This window comes from Spea bombifrons, chromosome 9, assembly GCF_027358695.1.
Source record: "Spea bombifrons isolate aSpeBom1 chromosome 9, aSpeBom1.2.pri, whole genome shotgun sequence".
NCBI lineage: Eukaryota > Metazoa > Chordata > Amphibia > Anura > Pelobatidae > Spea > Spea bombifrons.
In genome coordinates, this window is record NC_071095.1 from 28,714,307 (window position 1) to 28,738,099 (window position 23,793).

Genomic DNA, 23,793 nt, shown 5'->3' on the forward strand with positions numbered 1-23,793 from the left:
TAAAAAAAATAAGACAGACTAGATGGGAAAGAGTTTTAGGAGCGCAAGCTACAAATCAGCCAACTAAACATCTCCACTTCTAAAAGTCACAATAATATAAAAAATGTAACATTATTTCTTTGTAAATATCATATGGCTTTATAATGTATAATGATTTGTTTTGCATATTTATCCTATTAATTACAATGCTTTACAAGAGAAATCAATGGGGTTGACACTTCATCATAAACAGTCAATGTGGTTTTTTTGTATTTTAATGTTCTTTAAGTTATTCCCAGTTTTGTTTTTGAACTTTATCTTTTGGAAATGCTGAGCAAGGTCATTTTATGGACGTTTCCCGTCGTTTCCCATATTACACACGCTAATACTGCACTGGTACGCTCCTATAACACCACTTAGGATGTTCTATGTGAATAAATATCAAAATATTTATTTTCTCATGGGGCTGTTTACAAATGTATTTCTGGGAATTGTTTGGAAGTTTAATAATGTTTTTAGTGCTGCATTTAGTTATAAAGGTGTTCAATTAGTGAGCGGAACAGCACCGTCAAAACGTGCAATGCTACATCTCATATATATATATATATATATATATATATATATATATATATATATATATATATATATATATATATATATATATAAAACACAATAAAAAGAATAGTGAGTGAGAACAAAAAAACTCCAAAATAATAAATGCTTTATCCAGGTATAATCATTAATCTGGACTTTGGTAGTCTCTCTTCAAAGGGACGCCTAAGTGTCACTGGACTGTAAGTGGTTTTAACATGCTTTTAAAGGAATTATACTTTTCTAGAAATGTTCTAGAAAATGTATTTGCATGCAAATAACATCATTTTACCAGTGCTATTATTTAGAAAATTCTTGCCTATAAACATAACATATTTTGAAAACATGGCTCCCAGGTGTTTAGAGATCAGGCCAGGAAAATCTTAGAAAGACAATGTCACTTGTAGCAGAGTAACTGTCTTAAAACTTTACATTAAATATTTAATCTCAAGAATAGTTAAAATGCATAAAAAATACGCTTCAACCAACCTGACTTAGAGATCATTACATTAGTGACATGGATGATGGATCCCTAATTATCCTATAGATCTTAAAAGCTTTCAGGTCTATAAAAAAGAAAGTAAAATGCCCAAAGTGAACAACCAATAAGGAGAAAGTCTTGTGCATTATGGTAAACAAACCTAGGAATGAAACCACACTGATGGGCTTTAAATATTAACCCTGTACATGATTTGATATGTTCATCATAAACATTATATTGTACTGACTCACTAATGGTGTCAGGCATCGGCTTCTATGAAACTATAACTTGTAAGAAGGCAATTATAGTTTGAATTAGGTTACCTGTATTTAAGTACTTTCCAGCCATTTGAGATCATTATTTCAAAGGTTATAAGGGGTCAAATCCATTCTGTGTCGCTCAGAGAATTTGCTCGTTCAAGCAAAGATTGGTGTAAAAAAGCCTGACGCCTAGGGCAGCAATGCATACCGGCCAAGGCCGACTAGGTGGGGGGCAGCAGGTTAGGAAGCTGGTAGCCTCTTCCCACAAACCAGGGACAGATCACCTTGTTGGCCATCGGGCTTTCTAGTGCAGCTCTGCTCAATGGACCAGTTCCAAAGGAGATCTCTGATATCATCTGATATATGGGATATATTCTGTTAATTGCTTTGTCTTCATGCATTCATAATGATGACTTACTAAGAACAACAAATATTCTTTGCTGTGACTGCATTTCCAGCTTAGCAGCTATAGCGAAAACTATGTTATAATTAATGACCTTGTGATAATTCAGTCAAAAACTACAGAATATGTTGACGTATTTAGGGAAAAACGGATTTCTTAGTTAATCAACAATCCCTATAAAATCTATAGTGTTTTACAAAATAATCCAAAAGAATTATTTAAAAACAAAAAAGACATGGATTGAGTTAAAACAGGGTATACCAGTGAGCCCAAGCAAAATGCAATTGAGAAAAGCAAGCGCTGTGTAATTAGCTGCATACGACTCGGCAGTGTTTTGATGGTAACTTTTCATCAAAGTGTCCTGCTTTCAAAACAATAACGCTTCCAACTCAGCAGGATTAAAGGAAAATAAAGTCTGCGTATTTGAAATGTAGAGTAAAATAGATATCACATGTAGCTACTCTGAAATTACCCTTTAACTATATACATAGAATATATATATATATATATATATATATATATATATATATATATATATATATATATATATATATATATATATATATATAAAATAAAAGTAAAGAAGCACACAATGGCTTTCAAATAATTCTATTAAACATTTAATTTTAATTATGTGACCGCATGGCTGAGCAATGCCTTCATGTCTTTTTTGCCTCTGTGGATCCATGTGTAGAGTTCCTTATCATGCTACATACACACACATACACACACACACATACACACACACATACATACACCTAAGATGGACAGCAAATGGCCACACACCACTCCCGTGCCCGGAAACTCCGGGTCAAAACCGAAGAGCTCCCAAATATGTAAATGTTAATCCAATTAACTAAGATGATCGTATATCATCTATCTATACATCTACTATATTAAATTGTATATTATTATTATTATCATCATCATCATTATCTTTTATTTATATAGCGCCAACGGTTTACGCAGCGCTTAATACAATACATAAATTCAAGGGATATGACAAGACAAGAATTGACAGACTAAGACAAACCGATACATTCTGTGGAGAGATATGGGTATATACGACCTTGCTCATGATATAAATAAATATGAATATATAGAGCACTGGGAAATGTAATGGCATTATATAAAATAATAATAATATATAATGTTATACTCTTTGGTTTATATATTGTCATTTACTGTCTTAATTGGTTTCCCTCTTTTAAATTCATATTCAACCAATTCAATGTTTTTTCTCCCTTATTAAACCTTAAAAATAATACCGAGATTGAAGTGAAAATAGAAACGTTTGTCTTGAAACATCAAAGAGGAGCCTGAAAGACTAAGGCTAAATTAAAAAAAAATAAAATAAAAACATGCAAGAAAAGCTCTATTTACTGTCACACCAGAGGCAAAACATTTAGACTCCCACACACTTATTTTTCTCATAAGCTGATCAGGAGTGAATCATTTTAATTACCTTATTTTAGGAAAATAAAATGAGAACTGGTGAATAAACAATGCAGTGTTGCTTTGAGATTGTGTATACACTCAGCATCTATATGGAGATATATTTACATGTACATAAACACGTAATTACAGTGACAATCTACGAAACAAATACATTTATATTTCGGCACACATATTTTCCTTTGTTCAGAATTCATTTAGAAGAGGTACTCGAGCCATATTTCCACCATAAACGCATATCGCAGACCATGCAACCATGTTCAGGAATTCTAGAGTCATTTAGCTCCTCCCCCTCCCGACTACTGACACCAAGGAGCATACTTGAGTCTGTGTCCTGCTCATGCTCAGTAGAACTCGATGACAATAGAAGTCAATAGGACTTGCAGCAGCCAATCGTATTCATGCAATCTGAATGCTCATTCTTGGCTATAATACACGTGATTCACTGCTGCTTCACTGGCTTCAGTAAACGTGCTACTGGTCATGTGCAAGAAGCGCTCGTACAATCGTCTCCTGGTTTCAGTAGAGGCAGCTAAGGGAGGGTCTAAATGAGACATAACTAAAGTATGGATGCTCCAGTTTGCATGCAGTTCATGCAAAATGGACTCCAACACGCATTAAAAAGAAAAATACAATTTCTTGGATTGGATTTAGACTGTTAGTCTATAGCTATAGATTGCAAAACACATAAATAGGTAGATAATGTATCTGTTGTTCCCTGTATAGCTCTATATAACTCAAACTATACATGTACTGTATATACGTGTCCACACGAATCAGTGGTATGACTACATGAGTTACGGAGGGCCCACTGGCTCAGAAGTGTATGTGATTTTCTGTGGTGTCTAGCAGGATCAGAAAGTTGGCAACCCAATGCCAGAGATCTCTCTTGTCCCAGGGGGATGACAGTTTTAGTTTTAAATCATCAGGCATATAGGTCATAGCTGTAGATCAGAAACTGGATCCACCAGTGATTTTGATCTTATTACTAATATTTATCAATATATAAAATACTTTGCATATAGAATCTAAAGAGTGGGTAGGATAAGATTATCACATAGGCGCATGTAGCTGTGTATATTATAATAAACTTGCACAAATAGTACTTGCACTTAAGTAATATGTACTCCTCTTGGTTTAGTCAATTTTAATGTTTCCCATGCACTCACCAGCTTTCTCCAGGATTTGTAGGGTGCTGTTGTAAGAGAGGGACGCCATCATATATAACCCGAATGCACACACTGCTCCATTATACCTGTGCGGATGAGAAACAGGGAAGGTTGACTCAAGTTCATTTAATTTAATCATTTACATCATAGAAAAGGACAGATAATCATAGGTGAGGTCCTGGGGCTACAGGGTTGCCGGAGGTTTACCGCTAGTGTATTCATGTGCATTTATACACAATAAGCACAAAAAAAAACTATTGAGCCAGGTGCACGTGGAACAATTCCACTGTAGACAGTTTGCTGCTTTAGTGCAATTGCCTCATTTTTAATCCACCTCCAGAATTAGTGGCCCTGCAACCTTTTTATGTGCCCAGTGCACAAAGCAACGTCCATAAACATACGGTAGTATGAGTTTGGTGTGGAAGAACTTGACGGGCCGCACAGAGCCCTGACCTCAACCCCATCCAACACCTTTGGGATGAACTGGAACCCTGTACATATACATACATATATACATACACACACATATTATATTATATATATATATATATATATATATATATATATATATATATATATAAATCTAAAAGCGACCTTTGGGTATGCATATGCTTAATCGTCATCTCAACGAGTACTGCATTTAGAGGACAAGTTGATTATTCTGCTGTTAGAGGTCACTTCTGCACTTAAATCCATTTGGTTCATATGTTTGAAAAATTACATGTTATTTAGGTCACACATGAATCCTCTTAACACTAGATGAATAGGTGTGCATCGTTGGGTATTTTTGCTACACAGGCTTTCAAGATATAGATAGATAGATAGATAGATAGATAGATAGATAGATGGATAGATAGATGGATAGATAGATGGATATATGGATAGATAGATAGATAGATAGATAGATAGATAGATAGATAGATAGATAGATAGATGGACAGACAGACAGACAGACAGATATTGGATTTGTACATATATCACTTTCTTTTTTTATATTTTTACTCAAAGGATTATTGTTTTTTACTTTAGCAGTACCAAGGTACGTGTAGCTGCTTTACTGGTTTTTGTGTTTTTAATTCTCTCCTTTTGTTGAGTATTTCTTTTCATCTGTCTCAGTGTTAGAATTGATACAGCTCATTGTAATTAAAACAGCAGAAACGTTCAACACTGTAACACATTAGCAAAGCATAAACAAATTATAAATTGCTACAAGATTTAAATAAACACATGTAGGAGTATTGATTTAGAGTAAATATTTGATGGTTATCACTTACATTATGGAGATCAGGGGAGGTTTTTTAAATCTATTAGACTGTAACTGTTAAAAATATATATATATTTTAAAAATATTGTGGATATATCTTTATTTTATGTGAATTCCTAGACATTGATACTAAGGCATTACAGAGCGAGTCTTGTGCACTTATTGTATTTCTAGAGCTTGATACATGGAAGTTAGAATTTTGTGTAGGATACAAGGAATTATCTAAAACCATCGCTTTTAGTTAACGGGGGTAGTAACCTCACTAGTTTATTTTGTGTACGTTCCACAAAAGACAAGCAGTTGCTCATTACAAAACCTAAAATGTTCTAAAAGGAGCTTTTAACATAATCTCTCCAATAATATTAGGGGAAATAGCTAAGATTCAAATTCTGTATTTAAATGCAGTGGTAACATTCAAAATAAATCCACCTACTAATCGCTTAAAAAAAGACTGAATCAACTTTTAATTTAGAATGAACAGCTTGCCTAGAGTTACAGATGTAAACACATTAGACATGGCAAATTCAGAAGGACACCATGAAATCCCATATTTAGCCATTATCAGTCTGTCTGTCTGTCTATCATCTATGAATATATACACATAGGCAGATATATCAGATTTTCTTCACTGCCATTTGGGAACATTCATCTTTGAGTTCAGTATATGTTTATATGTACCCTTTTCTGATACTTCCCATTGCTATCCTTTAGCCGATAAAACACATTCTCCGCTACTGCCTACAACTCACATTATTATTTCTCCCCATTAAATGACCTCTCCCCTTTTTAACCCCTTAATGACAATGGGCGGTCCCGAAACCCATTGAAAACAATGCATTTTGAGCCCGTACATGTACAGGCTTTGTCATTAAGGGGTTAAGTTGTTGGTACAGAGCCTTGAGTGATAAGAACGGAGATAACTTCAAGAAAAAAATTAATTAAATATACAAGAGTTACCATGTCTAAATAATTTTAAACTGTTTCACACAAAATATCTGGGAAAAACAATTATGCTGATAAACAAACAAAAAGATACAAACTACAGGTAGCTGAACGTGGTTATCTTTCGAATCTGTGAAGATGACACTTTCCTTTTTTTTTTAAAATTATATCTCTCGTCTCCATTTCTCAGTTTACTTTAGTTGTAGAGGCATTTTCCAAAAAATAATTAGTAATCATGTTGGGACGCTACAAAAAAAGTATAAGAATACCAAAAAACAAGTTTTCTGTGATGTGTTATCTACTATATAAATACTACTGAAACTCATCTATCACTATTGGTGTAAATCTAGTTCTAATATTTAATGGAATATACACAGGTGTAGAGACATGTTAATGTATGTTAGCTTGTCGTTTCATAAAGTTAAGCACACAAAACCTGCTGATGGACCCAAAGGTAACGATGGCCCCTGTTCGTTTGCTAGCCCTCTGTTAAGTATTCCAGTGTGTAATTACGTATACTAACTTGACACATCAGGACAGATGCACTGTACCGATGCCCCTAAACTTCTGGGGCCCAAATAAACCCACCAAATATATCTGCCAGAACCTACCTTTAATTTACAATTGCGATCTGGTTATCTACTGGAGTTTTTTTTCAATTGGTTTGCTTATTTCTTACGAAAGAAGACAATTATATGTATATACAATATGTGTTTATATGTTCTTGTTAAAAAATATGTAATATCTTGTTTATAAAAAAAATATAGCATAAATAAGACCATTTTCTGGAGAGATGTTTTACCTAATGACTTAACTCCTTAAATCTGTGCTCCTATCACACCTATCTCTAACCGATCTGTCTTCAGCACTAGTCAGTAGTGCCTTGTTGACATAATATTTTCTCACATCCTCCAGTTAGACTTGTCACCTAGCAAAGATTTTTTTTTACTTGATTCCAATAATAACAGACCAGCAATGACACATAGCTAGAATTTGAATAAGAAGACACTGACATGTAAGAATGAATATTGCTCGATATAAACACCTTGAAGAATACGAAAAGCTGATATTGTATTTAAAATGATTCTCATTTAGAATATGGTGCTCTAATTATGAGAACGAGTCAAATTTCAGCAGCAAAACTAATTGTCCACATCCTCAAACATGTATTGCTAGAGCATAGAAATGCTCCCAACCACCCTCTTTCCACAATGTATTATTCTTCCTCATAACCACCAGAATATATTAACAATACGTATTAATCATACGGTATCAGATACACTCCCATTGAATGTTTACCACCCTCTCCACCTGTGTAGTGTGAGCATGGATCTGTACTTGTCTGTGTGTGTGTGAGCATGGATGTGTAATTGTGTGTGTGTGAGCATGGATGTGTAATTTGTGTGTTTACATATGTTTTATGTTGGAAGGAGGGGGGCAAGGGGCAAAGAAGGCCCAGACTACCTGTTGAAGTTGGGGGGCCCAGGGGGATTTTTTTTTTGCATCAGGGCCGGGTGTTTTCTATTCACGCCCCTGCCTATTGTCCTACAAAGGGGACATGCAGGTGGACACAGACACCAAAGGGCTCAAAGGAAAAAGAGTGTTACTGGGTGTGGTGTACAACTATGACCAATAATAGGAATATAACAAAAATATACTAACAATTTGAACAGGAGAGTGAAAATATAATAATGATTTGAACAATAGTCAAGGCCCCTACCCCAAACACCACTCTGCCACGCCACGTGCATTAACTTTGCAGACAATGTCAAGCAAAGGTCTCCACATTGTGGACTCTATAGCAAAGTAGAGGACGTTCCGGGATACCACGTCACACCCTGGGACCCTGCCCCGTGCACCAATTCAAAAGAGCCAACGCGTTTCATTTAATTCTCGACGTGACTACAGCCTTTAGAGTGATATATTCATGCAGATGTTAATTTATATAGGTGAGCCTCAGTCAGGTAATTAAACTTAAAACTTGCTTGTAGGGTTGCTAGGAAACATCACATCACGGAGTTAATATATTTGTTTAACATCTCAGCTTTTGTGTTGCTGAATAGGAACCTTAATGGAACAGAGCGAAATGTCAAGAAATAATTGCATCACCTTTTGATCTTTGCTATTAAAATACATTTCATTTGCATTTTGTAATGCAACATCTCTTCTGCATGAAATACCGCTGCGCTTAGATTTTAATGGCACACCAACATATACTATTATTCTGTTTGTGGATCGATAGATTAATGCAAATACTCTCGCACATATAGTATATGCTTGTTTAATACCATAAGCATTTTTAAATCATAAAATATAATGTGTGACCCGTAACCAAATATGATTAAGTGATACCTCAAGAAATGTCAACTATGATTCATCAGAGATTCGTCACGAAGCAGATCAGGTAGGATGTGCCGTTTCTATGAGTTTTTATATTTCGTGACAAGTTTTCCCCTTCTAACAGCTTTCTCTTTTTATACCCTTTTTTTTTACCCTTATATTTCCATAATTTTTAGATATACGTGGGAGCAGCGCTTTGCTTACACATCGGACGTTTTTGTGAATGGAAACACAATCACGTATTCTACTATGTGTCATGGCCAGAGCTTGTGGTTACAAGTTTGTGTCACAAACAAAATGGGGAGCTCTGCTGAGTTTTTCGTTGTCTCTTGAGGTATAGTGCCTGGACATGTTATATATATTTTTTCGTAATCAGAACACTAACCAAAGTTAATGAAATCCAATTGCTATTTCAACTATTTCAATTATTATAAGCCTGCTGGAGGAAGTTTCCCAAAGGACGAGCTTAACGCATAATGAATTCAGTAAGATAACATTCTTATTCAAAACGTTTGGTGAGTAACCCAAATTACATAATTCTCGGGGTATTAGAGTTAGCGGGTTCACAGATCTATGGAAAGAAAAGATGCTTTGGCAGAAGAAGTGAAAACGTTCCTTTCTAGAGCACTCTGTTTATTTGTACACCTGTTTTTGAGTCCTGGGCCAGTTGAGTCCTTAATTACAGCAAGACCATGCTTCTCAAGTGTTCCTCTGTAAGAGGGACAGTTGTACGGAAGATTTTAATCGTTATGATGTATTTGCTATTCACAGTTATAACATATTATTGTGGCTCTGTTGGTGGTCGTGTCCCTTACCCCGGTAACCATCACTTATACTCCCTTGGAGTATCCCTAGGATCTATGTGACCACATAAAAGTTTCCCCATACTGGTTGGTCCTTACGTCTCCTCAGATTCAGAGCTATTGGCCAAGTTAAGCTCGCCCATTAGATCCGACGCCCCACTGGCCATAGATAACACAAAAAAGTAAATTCACATCCTCAGTGCTTCCCAGAGTAACATTTGTCCAGTGTATTATGACTGCTGTGTCATGCCGGTACTGGTGGTAAGGATTTGTTTAGGACACTTTGGCCTGGAGGAGCACACTTACTCCAAGACCTGGAGTGGCTATCCACCTGTAGCTGGGGTCACACCACGAGGAAGGTGGCAGCGACAACCAGGGATCACACAATCATCCGCTGGCTCCTGCTACTTTTGTGTAGTAATAATCTTCCTTCTGAGAGTTTACACTTCATGCTTTTTAGTATTTTATGCAAACTGATACACTTAAATATTTGGTGCATTATTTGTTACAGTATTTTTAGCGTGACAGTGGGGGCTTGAGCTGAGAGGTTTGTTTCGCCTTTCTTTCTTCAGCTTGTATTTATGTGGCGGTGGTCGCTTATTTGCTTCTTTTAGTCTGCTAATTCCCTGTGGACTATGTTTTGCGTGCCTGATTTGTTTACTTCCACTAGGGCTCAGCTCTTCCCATGGTTTTTAACAGTCCTAGAACTCTCTATAATATGCACACGAAACAAAAGAAAAAGCGTGTTCCATATTACATTGTGTAAGTTCTTCTGAGAACCAAGCATATATTAAAGGCTCATCTGATGCCTCTATAGTTTAACTGGTTGTGGCTAAGATAACCGTTAAGTAAAAATGGATATAATTTGGTAATTTTATTCGTAGGTTACATAGTAGCGTTGAAGTATAATTCACTGAAAAACCTTGATGTGTTAAAGAATATATTCTTGAGCTTGTGTTTCAGTTAAGTAACCCAGTATAGCAACAACATTAAACCTAGCTATAGAGCACCATTCTGCTATATCTAATTTATGTCTTTTTGTTAGCATATTCAACCTTCTGATTCTATTACAGATATTATAAACTGGTTCAAATATTTTTATCACTACAAATCATTTTGTCTTTTCTTGTCCAATGTGGAGTTATAATTAGCAAATGAACTGGGCTTCCAATCCATTTTGCTTCTAACAGATGTACATAGACTGAAAGATTCGGCCTGATCAATAAACAGGGTAATCATACTTTGGTTGTGAATATCAGAATTAACATTGGAGATAATTCAGTGTTTGGAACTGGCAAGAATCATGGATCTCCCTGAAAAAGTGCCATTATACAAGATTCCCTATTCTGCCTCTGTGAAGCTCTCTCCTAACTTAACAATAGGGAAGCTTTGGCTGGAGATCAGACTCTGTGTGATACAAATAACCATGGAAAATGTAGGCACCGACATAAGGTGACCGGACGCGGTGTACATTGGAAAACACATCTAGAATATCAGTAGTTTTCGACTATTTCTTTGCCCCACCAGTCCCTCAAGGAAGGGTGCAAAACAGCGGCATAATTAGTGTAAAGGGCAAGGGCAGCCACACACAGAGATATGACTAACCCCCAAAGACACTAGAAGTGGGTGGGTAAGACCTGAGTGTGCTGTGGACAGGACCGAACACCATTACCCTTTGTTGGAAATCAAACACTGACCCTGGTAATCAGTTTTGATTTTTATAACCTTTTGGCAAACTCTGGCGAGCGCCCAAGTGTAATTGTTGGTTAGAAACGATGGTTAGAAACAGGTTCGAAATAGGTTGATAACAGCAGAGAAAATGGGGGACTGGAAAAGCAAGAGGAAAGGTGCACCACCAAGCTTGATGTCACTTCAATTCAGCATTGCCAAGCCATCCCAGGTTTAAGTGTAGCTTCCCTGTATCTAAAGTGTGTGTAGGCAATTCGTAGGTTCTGGAACTATGTTTTAAATAATCTAATTGTTCTCAACACCAAAGCAACCTTAAAATCCTTAATGACGTGGTTACCCTTCTGCAAAGAACACTCTACAACTCTACTGTCAACCAGATAGATAGGAACCCACCCTAGAACCTGGGGCATCTTTGAAAACACTAAGTATAAATCTTCTGAATCTGACACGTTTGTTCAAAAACAAGGAGTTTTTGAACAATCTTGAGGCCTTGAGCTGGATCGAAATAAATCCGATCCAACAATTTCATTTTTTTTCCTCATAAATTGCTTAGGGTAATATAAGGGCCTTGTGTGTAGATACTTAAACAATAATCTCTCTCGAACATTTACATGTCTGTACAAAGTGTCTGTCTCAGACAATTATTGGTAAAGTGGGTATAATAATCAGCTCATTTTTATGCATGCAACCCTGAAGTAGTGCTTGCATGTATTCAAATTAGCTGTCTCTGTTATCTCACACCACTCTTGCTAAACCAAAGTGACTGGCGCAGCAGAATTAAAATACACGTCTTCAAACACCTACGCTGTCAGGATTGTTCCAGTGGCGATCCACACGGCTTTTGCGTGACTTCTAATCTACCTGAAATAGGCAGAGCTTCTTTTGCTAAATGTTGACAACAACACACTATGCTGTCTCTCAAGAGATGTAAACAAGCTCGGTTCTCATAGGTGGGCTGTAAGTATCTTCTTGGTGAAGGGTAATTAGGTGGTCTGCCATTTCTTCCTGCCCTTATCACATTGGCATACCCTGCGTGATAGCAACCACATGTTGGCGGCCATTTTACACGGAAGACATGCGTATTTGTTAATTATGGCAAATTGCTATAAAGCCCATCGTGGTTTGTTCATCAACGAAAAAAGCGGATTCTTCAAAATTATACTTTGTGGAGGAATGACTGGCCGGAAAAAGAAAAAAAAATGAAGCCAATGGAATTTCTAAGAGCGACAGAAATATTCATGTACTGTGTTTGGGCATGTCGTCATATAAAAGCAATGTCCAGGGCATAGTTGTGATGTGAAAAGATTTCCATACACTGAAACGAGCAGATCAGAATTAACAGTTTCTCTGCCTGGGTCGGCAAACGTTCCCAGTTAGTGAAAGGTTAAGTAGAGCCGTCATACTGAATGTATTCAATGCATTGTTTTCAAACTGTAAGTATCAAGTACTTTTTATGAGACACTAATTATACACTTTGTGGAAAGAATTTGCTCCTAACACCCTTCACTGGCTGTGTACCCTTTAATCAGATCTTATTACATCCACCTAATCCTATGATTTTTTGGACCTGCCAGACCTCATTAAGACTTTTTTTAAGGCTAGACTTGAACAATATTTGGAATAAAATATTGGCAATATTCTATAGCGTCGAAAAGAGTCAGAAATACAAAGTAAACTGTTTTTTTTCCCCCTTGGCGCTTAACCCTTTTGTTTCAGCAATTGTTATGACGGGCTTTTTCACAACAGAAAGAGACAAACTTTTAAGATGCTTTGCTTGACATGAAAAGCATGGATTACTAGACGGACCAATTATTACACTTTTTAATGAGAGAAAGATTTGTGCTTAGCATTTTTGTGCATGGAGATTATTATAAGTGCACACGGTAAAGGAGTGAATTTGTGAACAGCATCTCCCAAAGAACAAACAAGTTAATTTGTAAGTATAATGATTTAGCAGACACAAATGAAGCTGAGAGGTGGCCATTCAAAGTGTGCGATGCATATGTAATCTCACCTAAACTATACCTCCCTTCTAGAACAGTTTTCAAGATACATCATGCTAGATTCAGACCTCTATTGTATTGTCTTCATTTTGTTTTTTTACCACTAATTTGCCACCACAAGTTCCATTCCCATAGTGTGAGTGCATGTGTGTGTTAGCGTGAGTGTGCGTGTGTTAGCATGAGTGTTTACGTTTGTGTAAGTGTGTTAAAGTATGATAAATATGTGTGCAAGAGCATATTTTAGTAAACTGGGGGGCAATAGGCTGATGGGCCCCAAGCTAGAAGGTGCCAGCCTTCATCTGGCCCCAGTAACTGAGATGTCTAGCAAAGTCATGTAACAGGTGATATGTTACCCTGCAAAAGCAGCACAAGAGCGTGAGATGCACTGAACACAGGCTCTGCGTGACATCCGTAAGAGATGTTTGTGTCAGTGTGTGTCTATTAGTGTACGCTTATAGAGACTGTAGTTGTGTACGATGTTAGAGTGAGTGTGTGTGTGTGTGTTAGCATGTGTAGGTGTTAGGGCCAACTTTGCATGTTAGTATGTGTGTTCGTGACGTGGGGCAGGTGCCGGGACAGCAGCACAAAGAAACAATAGACACACAAATCTGAGGCTTGCACCTCCAACCGCTCCCATGCCCTCTCTTGTAAGCCCCTTCTCTGCAGATAGACTTATCCACCCACCCGTTTCATTCCATAATGAGTCTTTTCAAAAATATAACTTGAACTTGTGTGTCAGGTAGCACTGAGCGATAAATAAGGGTCCTTACAGTTTTTTTTTACTTAATTTTCCATGTGCATTCATTTTCTATATCAAACTTTTGAATTAAAAACCATCGTAAATGTAATGTCTCTATTAGTGATTGATGGCTGTAGAAGTCAAACGAAGTCTACAGATAATAGTTCTCCAGGAAGGAGAGAAAGGCCTCTTGTATAACTTCAAATGGGAGAAAATTACCCTTGGTGTAAAGCAACATACTGATTGTAATCAGACAACATTATAGACTGATCTTCCGTGAGCCGAGCGGGATTAGCGTTAATCTAAAATTAATACAGCTCATTCTTCTCTCAAAAACACCCCAGAGACCATGAAAATAAAATGCTTTCTATAAACAGGATGTTACATCCACTCCGTCTCTGTATTGTCGTTTCAAATAAGCAGGAAAATCAAAGCATCATTTCCTTTTCAAATTGACAGTTTTACTAAAAATATGAAAATACGGCAATGTGCTATATTATTATCTTCATATACACTTTATCTCGACCAAGTATAGATCACTTCTTCGAGATACAAGAAATTTGGGGACTATTAACACTCAACAAATAAATATGATTGTATCAGATGGATTCAGAATTATTTCAATGCTGACCAGAGAAGGTTATTAAAAACATCACATGCATGTTTGGTTAATGATTTTGAGTTTAATTTATAAAGTCATTGTATGGAAAACTGTTCCAAACCTTCAATGTTCATGCCTGTTCATGTGCTCTGGCTCCTGTACCAAGCGTAAAGAAGTAAACTAGGCCTCGAGGGAACACATTGAGTGCTTCTCAAAACACATTTATGTACATTTCTACACTATAACAGCTAATTCATATACAAGTCGCAGATCCATGCCTATTTCTTCTTACTGGACTCCCTCGAAGTGCCACCTGAACAAGCTATACTTGTTTTGCTTGCTGTGCACCACTTTGCTTGTGAGTGGTGGTCCACCACACAGAGAAGCTCTGCAACGACTACGCTTTTCCATAATATACACTGGTACATGTCAAAGACAGGCTCGGTTTTATGTCCCTTGGAGCCTGGCATGCTTTGGCTGGATAAAAACCTTGGTGTCTGCCTGTAAATGGACATCTGAACAAGCTATACCTGTTTTGCTTGCTGTGCACCACTTTGCTTGCGAATGGTGGTCCACCTCACAAAGAAGCTCTGCAACGACTACTCTTTTCCATAATATACACTGGTACATGTCAAAGACTGGCTCGGTTTTATGTCCCTTGGAGCCTGGCATGCTATAGCTGGATAAAAACCTTGGTGTCTGCCTGTAAATGGACATCTGAACAAGCTATACCTGTTTTGCTTGCTGTGCACCACTTTGCTTGTGAGTGGTGGTTCACCACACAGAGAAGCTCTGCAACGACTACTCTTTTCCATAATATACACTGGTACATGTCACAGACAGGCTCGGTTTTATGTCCTTTGGAGCCTGGCATGCTATAGCTGGATAAAAACCTTGTTGTTGGCCTGTAAATGTGTTAAAAATATTACGAACTGATTTTCTAAATATTCCAAAAGTATCTACAAATGTAAAACCGTACGAGCTTCATTAGCTAAGGTGAACAGGAACAACATATGTTTTTTACAATCATACCAGCATCCCTGCATTTATGTTTAAATTGTTCCTGTACTGTAAACAAATTATACCCTTTGAAAGATAAATAAAACGCCAAGGCTACGAATTGACAATTTTGTGTTTTTCATGATAAAATCACTAGAATAAGTATAGCTACCGTAGATGGTGACCACAACAAGTTTTACATCAACAGGAACAGTAAGATGTTTATACTAATTAATATTCCTCCGCAAGTCATTTAAGATTTTTTTGGTATATTGGTTTCCAGGAATCAGCTTTGGAAACAGTTGTTAGCGGGTTTTGTTCCCGTCTATATAGCAAGATTTGTGCTTTTTGATTTTGACATGTTTTCTCAAACTAGCGACATCTCATGAAAACACAGAGTTATATATATATATTTTTGGTGTGGTGGGGGGGGGAGTACGTGATAAAAGATTAAAAAAACAGAAAGAACTTGAAAAGCAGAGCTGAGTTGTGTCGGATAAGTGACAGAAATGAAATGTCACAGCTGGATCATAAAAAAAAAAGAAAAAGTAGAAAAAAAACTGAAGAAAAATATTCCATCTACATACCTCTATAAACAAATCTAAACACAGATAATTAGGTACGTAACAGAAAGCTCGCTCAGATCACAGCTTACTGCATCTTTTTAATGGGTTCATCTGTGCTGCTTCTTCTGGAATTTACTCATGTGCTTGGCTTATTACTGAAAAAATATGTTGATGTGGGTGATGATTTGAGATCTGTGTTATGTTGAAGGAAAAAGGGGGAGATCAATCTCCGCAGCTGGCAATAAATTCCAGAACACACACACACATACATATATATATATATATATATATATATATATATATATATATATATATATATATATATATATAAACACACATACACACACACATATACACACATATATACAGTATCTCACAAAAGTGAGTACACCCCTCACATTTTTGTAAATATTTTATTATATCTTTTCATGTGATAACACTGAAGAAATGACTCTCTGCTACAATGTAAAGTAGTGAGTGTACAGTCTGTATAACAGTGTAAATTTACTGTCCCCTCACAATAACTCAACACACAGCCACTAATGTCTAAACCTTGGCAACAAAAGTAAGTACACCCCGAAGTGGAAATGTCCGAATTGCGCCCAAAGTGTCAATATTTTGTGTGGCCACCATTATTTTCCAGCACTGCCTTAACCCTATTGGGCCTGGAGTTCACCGGAGCTTCACAGGTTGCCTCTGGAGTCCTCTTCCACTCCTCCACGACGACATCACGTTGCTGGTGGATGTTAGAGACCTCGCGCTCCCCCACCTTCCGTTTGAGGATGCCCCACAGATGGTCAATAGAGTTTAGGTCTGGAGACATGCTTGGACAGTCCGTCACCTTTACTCTCAGCTTCTTTAGCAAGGCAGTGGTCATCTTGGAGGTGTGTTTGAGGTCATTATGTTGGAATACTGCCCTGCGGCCCAGTCTCCAAAGGGAGGGGATCATGCTCTGCTTCAGTATGTCACAGTATATGTTGGCATTCATGGTTCCCTCAATGAACTGGAGCTCCCCAGTGCCAGCAGCACTCATGCATGCCCAGACCATGACATTCCCACTACCATGCTTGACTGTAGACAAGACACACTTGTTTTTGTACTCCACACCTGGTTGCCGCCACACACGCTTGACACCATCTGAACCAAATAGGTTTATCTTGGTCTCATCAGACCACAGGACATGGTTCCAGTAATCCATTAGAAGAGGCTTCCTTCTAGTCTGTTAACTTGTCTGTTTTTGAAAGCATTCTTACTTTACAGTATTTTTACCTGCCTGCACATTTTGCACAGTAATATGCCGTATAGATACAGTATATATATATATAGTGATAGTGATATATAGTGATACGCTGGACCAGGTAATGTATTTACAATCTTTATTTGTAATGGAATGGTAATCAATCTCCAAAATCCATTTTTTAGCTGACTGGAAAGAGGCAAAGCTGGCTTCAAAGAAACAATGTGATGGCAGGAACCTGAAAGATGTTTTTATTTTGAAAGGCATTTATTCGAAACGATGATGTAGTATGAAGTCTATTCACTATAGACCAAGCTGGTTATTTGGTGAAACAACTTTGACCTGTTTGGCTCACGTGAAGGGGAAGCTTACCAAGGTGACTTTATCTTGGGCCAACATTCATAGATCCTTCTACACATACTGAATTTCTCACTGGGTATTATTTAATACAGCCCCACATTAACTTGATATTTATCCAAATATATACAAAGCTTCTGGCAGTCCCAATAAATGAGACATTAGTCAGAACATGAGCCCCCCATTAAGATTGTGCAGCTGCTTCTACTCCTAGCATCAGAGTAGTCAAAGTGTGTGTACAGGGATACCAAAGCCATAAGCAAAACTTGTGGAACAATAAATCATAATCTTCATCAGTGGCCTATAGAGCTTTCCTGAATCTAGGACGAGACCAAGGACTGATCAAGGTCTGAGTCTTTACATCAGGAAAAACAGACAGCCTAGATGAGATGGGCCATATGGTTCTCATCTGCCATCAAATCTTATGTTTTTACTAAGGCATGGTGTTATGAAGAGTTGGTGAAATCTTTTAGTGGACTAATGTTCATAGAGTCCCCATTGTGTGTATATAACAAGCCAAGTGCCTTGATCAACTGTCCTATGTCTGCACCTGGCAATGTCCTGGAAATGGACCTCTTTCTCCATTATAAACAGAAATAATCAAAGCATCTAATGACAATTCCTGCTCAGCAAAGGAAAATATGCATCGGTAACATCAGGATGTGACATTCTAAGGATAAAATCAGCCAATTAATTCCCCCGCTGACACATAGCTGTGATAAAATACATATTTATTCCAACTGATATTGCTACAATAACTAAAAATAAAAAGAGGAGAAAATGTTTCTCATTTGAATGTTTTGGTTTTTTTTTAAAAAAAATTTGTTGGTCACATTTTCTTACAGTAAATTTCCTACAGTAAGTGAACATTTGTACATATGTACACAAATTATGTATTCAGCTAATTTATAGTATTCAGTTTATGGAAATAACATGTAATTGCTGGTATAAATTAGCGCCATTTTCTTCACAGTAGCTCAGCACAATGTACTGTCTCGGAATACAGAGAAATGTGTTTAGTAAAATATATTAATTGAATAGGGACACCAACTACAATTTACCTCCTCTTACTGGGCAATGTTCTATAGGGGGGTACCTATTTACAAAAAAAAAAATATATATGAATGGCATGCTACTGTTTTGGTCCTTGTGTGCATCTGCGTAGTCAATGGCTTGTCTTTTGTTTACCAAGCAGGCTTGGCATTGGCTCTTACAAGTGGCTGGCTCACCCATCAGTAGGAATGAACAAGAAGTCAAGAAGAGGAAGCTTTCATTCTCACTCTGTAACTCATCATTTCTTCATACTGACATTAGTAGACACCTAGATTGGATCCATCACCAATAGCCCATCAATTTTGAAATTCAGCGATATGTAAAACAATGGCAGTTTCATGTTCATCGCATACGTCTAACCATAGTTGACTTTTCACGTCCTGGTATTTCCCAGTCAAATTTATATTAAATTATTTTACTTTGAAAGCGTGTGATTATTTCATTCATTCATTCTCTTACTCTGATACACCCTGGGTGCAAAGGCCACATATGAGAACATAAGACATTTATTCCTTCAGGCTAATTGAACTCAACCCTTTAACCATCCAAGACATTTTACTGGACAGGGCTTGATGCATATCAGAACACTGAGAAAGAGAACAAACACTAATTTCCACCACACAAACGCTAGGCTTAAGTCTATTCTATAACCAGGCTTCTATCCGTCTCTCCCATGATTGCAAGAAGGTAATTTAGCTGTCAGATTGAAACTTTTGATATCAATCTTGATCTACTCTCTCATACAAGTATTCCTGAAACATTATATCATAAACAAGCTGTATGTTTAATTAAACAACTGCTGAAGTAAGAAAGAGAATTTGAATTTAACTTGAATAATAGACACCGGTTCTAAATTCACAACAAGGAACAGACAACTGCTTAAATCCTTCCCAAGCAAATTATATTTTTTTAATATATAAAAATGAATGAATTTTATGAATTTAAATGTGGCAAGGCAGTACTAAAAATTGTCACTAAAAATAGTAAATAGTACCAGAATCCAAGGGTGAGCTGACCAGGTTTTTTTCATTATTACATTACTACATGATTGTGGAGTAAAATTGGGACAACATAGAGCTCTAGCTCTTTCTGTGAATCTTGCACCATGGTTCTAGAGGTCTAGCTCTCGCTTGCATTTGGTCTATCCTTATGTTGTGGGTCAGTCTGGCCGGGCTAACCCACGCTTCATCCAAGCCCGTCTCTTTAGTTTTGAGGTCTTTGTAACCGAAGAATGGGCAGACTAGATTGGCAGAATGGGTCTTATCGGTTGTCAAATTCACTTACAGAACCAGAGACTTAATGTGTGGAATACATGTGTTTTCCATAAGAAGTAAAAAAAAAAAACTGCTTGCTAAAATATCATTGTTTCCTTATAAGTCAATGAACCAAATACCATGAACATTTTTAACGTGGAACTGTGCATATACGATAAGCCTAGACTTGTCTTCAAACAGTGTAGAAGCTAAGAGGCTACCTAATACAATACAGGGGAGAGCCACCATACTGTCCAGGAACCGGGTGCAACCCATCACTGGAGTACCAATCAGGATGTTTGCAGTTGCTATCTAAGAACATCAATAAATAACATACTGACAAATTAATTCACAGTCTTGGGGTAAATGCGTCTTTAGAGTTTCAAATACCAGTCTGTCTACCCCTATGATACTTGGTTTAATATATGAATTTCAAAATGCACTTAAATTCGATTTGAAACACAATTAAATCCCTACCAGGGATTGCACACACTTCCACATATATATACATACATACATACATACATACACACACTTCTACACACACCACCCAAAATCAGCCATGTTACATCGACAGACTCAGACTTAACACAAAATTGTTGCTACTTTCTACTAGACACGTGCAAATGATCCAAAAATGTTTTTCGGTTCGTTTTTGGTCCATTCGTTCCCTGAGAAGATGAGGAAGCGGAAGAAGCAGCGGAAGTGGTTGGCAGAGGAGGTAGGGAAACATTTAGAGAGAGTAAGAGAATGAACAAGAGTGAGGGATAGCGTGAATGAAAGGGTCTGCAATTTTTTTTCCGTTTCATGAGGGGTCTGGACTCATTTTTGCTGCTTTGTACGAAACACCAAATTTGCTAAAGTTCTGTAAACTTTAAGATTCGTACGAATCTGAACGCACAAGGCTACTTTCTACCCAATTTTTGTAGGCCGTCAATTTTTCACCCCATTGCCACTTCCTACACTTAAGTATACATATTTATATCCACTTACCTACTCCTTTTCACGTAATAATGCGTTTAAAGGCTCAGATCTAGGATATACAGTCCCATAAAGCAGCAACATTTTGTCTCTCTGCTTTTTAATCTCAAGAACATTTTTCATTTAGCCAAATAGAAAACACAAATACACACTGCATCCAAACAAGGCTTTACATCCCATGAACATGCTGTAACTTTCTTTCTGTTCTACGACCAATGAATATAACTTGTAATAATCACCCTTATAATTATCCAGCAAGCAATCAAATGGTCTTCTTCCAGCTTATTTAGATGTTTTAATGTACTAGTCTTGGAACTTGTAAATAGGTAAGAATACCTGTAATCCATTTGTTCCAGTGAACAGGACACACTGTTGGTATATGTGTAATTTAAACACGCTGCAAGCTTCAGTTCAGGTAAGAAACCTGAGTGTTCCCTGGGAGAATGGCTCAGTTTAACCTTGTGCAATGGATCATTAAGGATAATGAACAGCATTCCAATATGGGTTTCTGTAACCAAGATACTCTGCAAATGCGGGGTATTTAGGCGTAACAACCTTGTATTTACATGGAGCCACTGAGAAAAATGCAAAAAAAAAATACAATACAAAAAAAAAAACAATATATATAGGAAAAATTATCAAATCGATCAATTAGTCCATCAGCATTCATGACAACTTCAAGCACTCATTATAAAATGCCCAAAATCTCAAATGATTCAATACATTTACAAAACATAGGAGCGAGAAAGTCTGATGCAGCGGTCTGGAACTACCACAACCCTTTACTACTGATCTGTTATGAATGACCTTTGAGGTCCCTTACTGGGTCATAGATGGGGCTGATCTTCTACATCTTATCACAAGTACCCCGGACAGGGAATATGACTTATGTGGGCACTTCTTCATCGGTTGAGACGAGCAACTTCTCAAAAGCAGAGGTATAAAAAAAAGACTTGAGAGCCAAATAAAGCACTTTAACAGTTAAATTGATATTGGTCTATTTTAGTCAGGTTAGCTACCCTGTGAGTATGAAAACAACTGGCAGAAATAAGCAATCAGGGTGGATGAGAACAAAGAAAAGTGATAAACAGAGAATAAGTGAGGGTATTGAGAAAAGGGGGTGTATATGAGATGCAGACTATGGTATGGGTACAGCATTATACAGTTGACGTGGGGACAGAGCAAGGATATATGTATATGTATGGATATACATAACAACCAATGGAATAGTCCAGTCAACAGACTGGGGTTCTCCACTTATCACAGGTAAATATTGGGCCCTCAAGGGAAACTTATTTTAAGCGCCATCTTGGTTTTTTCCCAACAATTCACACTACTATAACTCTATAACATCTCCAAAATGTCCCTCTTCACCGCCCAAATCATTCCAACTCTCCTTTACTCCCATGATGTCCCTCTTTTCTAAGAGCTCAGAAAGTTTGCCAAGTATGAGTGCATCACAATGTTCTACAGCCAAAAAAGTCACGATAATGTATATGTGGAACAGATGGATATTAAACTGGATAACTTTGAGTGGTGCAAAAGATCACAAACTATCTCCAGGTCTGCTCTCAGTCAAACCTCTAATCATAGCACCCAACCCAAATGTGTCCCTCATTTTGAACATTGAGAGGTCCAGTATGTTTGGTCCACGGTACTCCCAGTACTAGGTACAGCATGTTCATAACCTCTCATACTGTATATTTAAGAAAGTACAGGTTCCCAATCAAAATGTGAGCAGGTGATGGATCCCTATGCGCGTTTCAAGAACACAATTCACAATGATTCACAAGTGATTCACAAGTGATTCATCCCCTGCCATCTCTGTGTAGACTGCGATTAAAATTAACGCAAGCACTGCATCTATACTCTTTGTGCTCAGAAGTAATAAGAATTACAGCTGCCACATTTGATGACATTTTGTAATATCACAATATCGCACATGGTGGAAGGAGAGCACGAGTAGTAATATTTTTATGCTTTCACTGCTTTTTTCACTGCTTAAACGTACAGGTGCATCGGAGACCAAACCTGGGTTTTTGCTTTTTGGAGGAAAAATCAACGCTTTTAAATTCATGATTTGGAACATATCCCTGTCCAATGTGCTTTGTGGCCCTGCTGAAAAGAAGGATTTAAAAGAAAAAGAAAAAAACCAAGACATTCCTTCAAAATACACCGCTGAACAAGAGAGAATGAAGATGGGGCTTGCTTATTTATTATTTCCTTACTCCTCCGCCTCTCTTTTCTGGGTGAAACATGTTCCCTATCAGTTGGTTAGAGGCGACAGTCTGTCTGCTGGTGGTAAGACGATATGCGGAGCGTTAGAGTCAAGCCGACAGGATTCCTAGCTTGAAAAGCACAGATATTGATCTGACTCAGGCACCTAAACAATACCTCACCTGTTTGCCTTGTCCATACCTTATTTTGAGCAGTTAAATGCTTGTTTTGTTTAACTTTTCTTTTATTTCTGTGGATCTGAGCTTTGATACACTTTTGGGAGTAGGTAAACAGAGAGAGTCATGTATGGACATCATCGTAATGCCGAGATTTCTCGACCAAACCCCCCACCCCCCCTGCTGCCCGGAGAACAGCGGTCTTATTGAAAATTATTAACGGCGCACAGAATAA